Raw genomic sequence first — 5,895 nt, 5'->3', positions numbered from 1 at the left:
GCTGACAGCTGGAAAACAAAAGAACAAGGAGGTTGCACACAACAACGGGGACGGACAAGACAACCTCACTCCCGTTCCTTCTTGGCTCTTTGGGGTTTAGCAGGTTCCACACCTGAGGTGCCCTTTTGTAAATAAGACCTAGTTTTTATTTCGAAAGCAGGGGAACACCTTCCATTGTTTGTTCATCTCTTTCCTTTCTTGCCCCCAAAAATCAGGAATAGGAGGATGTCCTGGATGGATCCCTTGGAGCGTCCTACCAGAGTGATTTTGAGGTCGACCACTTGCTTTAGATGCAAAGATCCCAGCTTCAACCCCCAGCATTTCCAAACAGGGACCTTCTCTACCCCCTGAAGACCATGGACAGTCAGAACACTCAAAACCATGTGCGCCTCTAGGGGTAGCGTACTCCCCAAAGAGGAGGATCTACTACCAAAGGTCCTAATTTTTTTTAGCTGGAGTTGAATTATGGAAGCAGCCATGCATCTAATGACCACCAACTCAAAATCTGTCACAGCCCTGACATTAACCCGGATCTGAAGGCTTCCCGGTTTTTCCCCACCCAGTTGAAAGTTCAAGATCTTGCCCCCCACACCCACAAGTCCATCCCATGGTCCAATCTCCCACTGCCATGCTGGCAGCTTCCACCCATCCAATTCCAGTCAGGTGCAGAGGTGCAGAGACAAAGGATGACCTTGGTTTTCCAGAAAGGAATGTTGTTATGGCTACATAGCATCTAACTCCGTACAATCCCATTTTCCCACAATAGAAAAAGGCATCGTAGAAGAATAGAAAGTGTGGCAGGCCTGAAGCCCAAAAGGAAAGATGGCTGCAGGGCTGACAAAATCTTCTTCTCTTTCATTTGCCTGAGGAGGTCATTTCTAAAGCTGACCCCACCCCCCACCCTCCCCCCAAAAAACAACCCAGACTTATTTGAACTCCTTGCCCCTTGCTTGCTCTCTTCGACTTACCATTATGCAACACGCCTTGGTTGACTCGGATGACCGCGTCGGTTGGAAGGAGTTGACTTTGGGAGGGAGTCAGCAAAGCACAAGCCACGAAGACGCCCCAGGCCGTTAACATCTTTGGTCAAGTGGGACCTGCTGAGATGCAGACGGAGCTGAGTGACAGACGTCCTCTCAAAATTTCTCTCCATCTAATTAGCAAGGAGAGAAACTGAGTGGAAGATTTCTCTGAAGGGGAAGCTGGCCCAACCAATTTTGAAGAGCTCCAGCGGAGGGGATGGGGTACGGGGAGATCTTTCTGAAAAAGGCCACCAGGAGGACTTCTTCTTGAGATCTTCCCTTGGGATGGAATGGAAGACTGGAAGTCTCGGGAGGTGGCAAACCGTAACAGGTGGTCCCAACGGTGCTTTTTCCATCAGGCGAGTGGACTTGCTAGTTCTTGGTTTGTCCTTGAAAGCACTTCACTTCTCATCCAAGAACTGAAGAACTTTAGAACTGAAGAAGGTTCTTGGATGAGAAGTGAAGTCTTTTTCAAGGAAAATCAAAAACAAGGAGGTCCACTTTCCTTATGGAAAAAGCCCCTTTGGGACAAGCACGACTTGGATGGTGGAGTGATGCCCATAGGCACATAGCAAAATGAAAGATAGGACACTCGGACACCTGAGCCCTCCTTGGCCACCTCACTGCTGTGGCCAAGAACAGGAGACCCATTGGTGAATTGCCCCACCTAGACGGAATGTATGGTGTGTTGTTTTTAAATTTCTTTCTCTGTTTTATTTTTAACTTTTATCTTGTTTCTGTAAGCCGCCCAGAGTCCTACGGGATTGGCTGGCATATAAATTTATTAAATTACTAAATTACTAATTACTCTGATATTGATTTTTTTACCTCCGTTAAGAGCCTTTTCCTGAAACGGAGTTAACATAAGTACACTCTATAAGTACACTCTATATCAGTGTTTCTCAACCTTGGCAACTTGAAGATGTCCGGACTTCAACTCCCAGAATTCCCCAGCCAGCGAATGCTGGAACTTCGGAACTTCATCACTGGAGGCTTTCAAGAAGAGACTGGACAGCCACATGTCAGAAAATGGTGTAGGATCTCCTGATTGAGCCGAGGTGGCGCAGTGGTTAGGGTGCAGCACTGTAGGCCACTTCAGCTGACTGCTAACTGCAGTTCGGCGGTTCAAATCTCACCGGCTCAGGGTTGACTCAGCCTTCCCTCCTTCCAAGGTGGGTGAAATGAGGACCCGGATTGTTGTTGGGGGCGATATGCTGACTCTCTGTAAACCGCTTAGAGAGGGCTGAAAACCCCATGAAGCGGTAGATAAGTCTAACTGCTATTGCTATTGGGCAGGGGGTTAGACTAGATGACTTCCAAGGTACCTTCCAACTCTTTTAATCTGTACCGTAATTCTGAACTCTGGGTCCCGGATAATCCCTGAGCTAAAGTACATTGCGTGATTAGGATTTTTGCGCGTGGATGCAATAATTCTCTCGTTCCTATTCAAAATTATAATTTGGGAAGGTTTGAAGAAAAGGTGATTGAAAGGGCAAAAAGACCCCACCCCTGTATTGTCTCTCTCTGGTTTCCTGGTTTTCCATATAGTTCATTTTTTTAAAAAAAATATGACATAATTTAACAACTTCTCTTTTTCTCTTTCATTTTTTTAAAGATCTGTGAGCCATTCAGAGTCACCTTATTGGGAAGATGGCTGGCTGCTAAATTTAATAAAGAAATCAAAGGAATAGAAGGAATAAATCAAAGAAATGTACCACCCTCCTTTACCTGGGCGCTTCCTTCTTCTCAGGGAAATTGAGAATGGAGAAACCGTCGCTTTCAACCTGCTAATGTTCAGTCAGTTTCTAGGCTGTTCATAGCCACCTCACCTCCTCCTCCTCCTCCTTCTCCGGGTTCTAGAACTGGAGGAGTGGCACCACCATTTATATCGATGGGAGGCTGTGGGTGGTCACGGATTGGGTGCCAGGGATATGGGGATAATGGGCACAGTCTTCTCTTTTTATCTGATTTCTCAAAGTTCAGTCTTTGTAATGAGTTGTAATTCTGGAAGAGGGTGTTAAACCAGAGGTATCAAATGCCCAGCCAGTTCCACAATCTGAGACGCATTGTCTCTAACAGGAAGGATGGAAGTGTTGGTTTTTTCACACTTACAAAAATTTGGAAGATACAGATACAGATTAATAGAGTTGGAAGGGACCCTGGAGGTCATCTAGTCCAAACCCCCACCCAAGCAGGAGACCCTACACTATTTCTGACCGATGGCAGTCCAGTCTCTTCTTGAAAACCTCCAGGGATGAAGCTCCCACAACTTCCGAAGGCAACTTCTCTTCCATGGGTTGATTGTTCTCACTGTCAGGAAATTCCTCCTTATTTCTAGGTTAAATCTCTCCTTGATCAGTTTCCATCCATTATTCCTTGTCTGGCCTTCAGGTGCTTTGGAGAATAACTTGAGCCCCTCCTCTCTGTGGCAGCCCCCCAAATATTGGAAGACTGCTATCATGTCTCCCCTGGTCCTTCTCTTCCCTAGACTAGCCAGGCCCTGTTCCTGCAACAGTTCTTCATATGTTTGAGCCTCCAGTCCCCTCATCATCCTGGTTGCTCTTCTATGCACTTTTTCCAGAGTCTCAACATCTTTTTTTATAGTGTGGTGACCAAAACTGGTTGCAGGACTCTAGGTGTGTCCTTACTAAGGCTTTATAGAATGATGTTAGTGCCTCCCTTGATCTTGATTGTATCCCTCTGTTAATGCAACTGAGGATTGTGTTGGCTTTTTTGGCTGCTGCTGCACACGGCTGGCTCCTATTTAGCTGGTTATCCACTAAGATGCCAAGATCCCTCTCCCAGTCCCTGCTATTAAGCCTGGTATCACGCAGTCTGTATGTGCACTTTGGGTTTTTCTTGAAATATCTACTTGGCAACGGTAGGATTCAAATAATTTAACAACCCTAATGATTTCTGCCCTAATGATTTCTTCCAACAACCAGTTCACCAAACTGCTCAGAAAGTTTACAACTGGTTCTCCTGAAGTGGTGAGAACTGGCTGAATCCCCCCACTGACTTGGGGACCCTCAATACTGCAACTTTGTCCTCCACCCTCCTTGTGGGAAAGGGGTCCTCCGTCAAGACTTCTCTAGAAAGATCTGGCCAAGAAAATCCAGCACATGGTTTTAGAGCTCTCAAAGGTCTCCTCCTTACTATATTAGGTGACAATCCACAACATTTGTCCCCGTGACTTCAGGGTACAAAGCCAGAGAAGGGGAAAGCTGACCACTAGCTGGTAAGGGTGACTCACTGGTTGGGTTCAGACAACCATGTTTCATCAGGTGAATTATAGAAGAAGTGGACACTTAAGTATGAAGAACAGTTGCAGGAATTGGGTTTGGACAGTCTGAAGAAAAGAAGGACCAGGGGTGACATGATAGCAGTCTTCAAATATTTAAGGGGATGTCACAAAGGAGAGAAGGGTCAACCTATTCTCCAAAGCACCTCAAGGCCAGACAAGGAATAATGGATGGAAATGAATCAAGGAGAGAGGCAACCTGGAATTGAGGAGAAACTTCTCCTCAGTGAGAACAATCAACCAGTGGGACAACTCGCCTTCAGACGTTGTGCTCCATCATTGGAGGTTTTGAAGAAGAGATTGGACAACCATTAGTCTGGGATGGTATAAGGTCTCCAGCTTGAGCAGGGGTTGAACTAGAAGACCTCCAAGATCCCTTCCAGCTCTATTCTGATTCTGGATGAATTTGCATAGCTCATTAATTTTTAGTGAATTTCAACTACTGGGAATATTGTGTGACTCCCAGTCTAGTTGAGTTTTTCTCAAATGTGCAAATTTATGGCATGTGGACTTCAACTCCTAGAATTCACCAGCCAGCTATGCCATGTAGCTATGTAGCTAGGCAGGAGTCCTAGTGGATAATCCCTTAAACATGAGCCAGCGATGTGTTGCAGCTGCCAAAAAAGCCAATGCAATCCTAGGCTGCATCAAGAGAGGAATAGAATCAAGATCATGTGAAGTTCTAGTACTGCTTTATACTACTTTGGTGAGACCACACTTGGGACATAGACTGATAGAACGCAAAGGGACCTTGGAGGTCTTCTAGTCCAAACACCTGCTGGAGCAGGAGACCCATCTCTTTTTGAAAGCCTCCAGTGATGGAGCACTCACAATCTCTGAAGGCAAGCTATTCCATTGGTTGATTGCTCTTCTTCTTCTTCTTCTTCTTCTTCTTCTTCTTCTTCTTCTTCTTCTTCTTCTTCTTCTTCTTCTTCTTCTTCTTCTTCTTCTTCTATTTCTTTGTCTTCTATTTCTTCTTCTTCTATTTCTTCTTCTTCTATTTCTTCTTCTTCTCCTTCTCCTTCTCCTTCTCCTTCTCCTTCTCCTTCTCCTTCTCCTCCTTCTCCTCCTCCTCCTCCTCCTTCTCCTCCTCCTCCTTCTTCTTCATTCTAGGTTGCTTCAGTCCTTGGTTACCTTCTATCCATTGTTTCTCTTCTTACCTTTTGGTGCTTTGGAAAATAGTTTAATCTCTTCATCTTTGTAGGAGCCCCTCAAATATTGAAACACTGCTATCACGTTTCCCCTAGTTCTTCTTTTTATTAGACCAAACATACCCAATTCCTGTAACTGTTCTTCATATGTTTAATACTGTGTCCATTTCTGGTTATCACAGAATAACCAGAAACCAGAGGTCTTCTAGTCCAACCCACTGCTCAAGCAGAAGATCCTACACCATTATGGACTAACGGCTGTCCTGTCTCTTCTTAAAAACCTCCCGTGATGGAGAAACCCACAACTTCTGAAGGCGAGTCGTTCCACCGAATAAGACAATAACAGAACTGGAAGGGACCTTGGAGGTCTTCTAGTCCAACCCCCCCTGCTCAAGCAGGAGACCCTATAACATGTCAGACA

This window comes from Thamnophis sirtalis, unplaced genomic scaffold (assembly GCF_051295495.1).
Source record: "Thamnophis sirtalis isolate CommonGarterSnake01/CBP01778 unplaced genomic scaffold, rThaSir2_p1.2 scaffold_7, whole genome shotgun sequence".
Classification (NCBI taxonomy): domain Eukaryota; kingdom Metazoa; phylum Chordata; class Lepidosauria; order Squamata; family Natricidae; genus Thamnophis; species Thamnophis sirtalis.
This window is presented reverse-complemented; position numbering follows the sequence as displayed.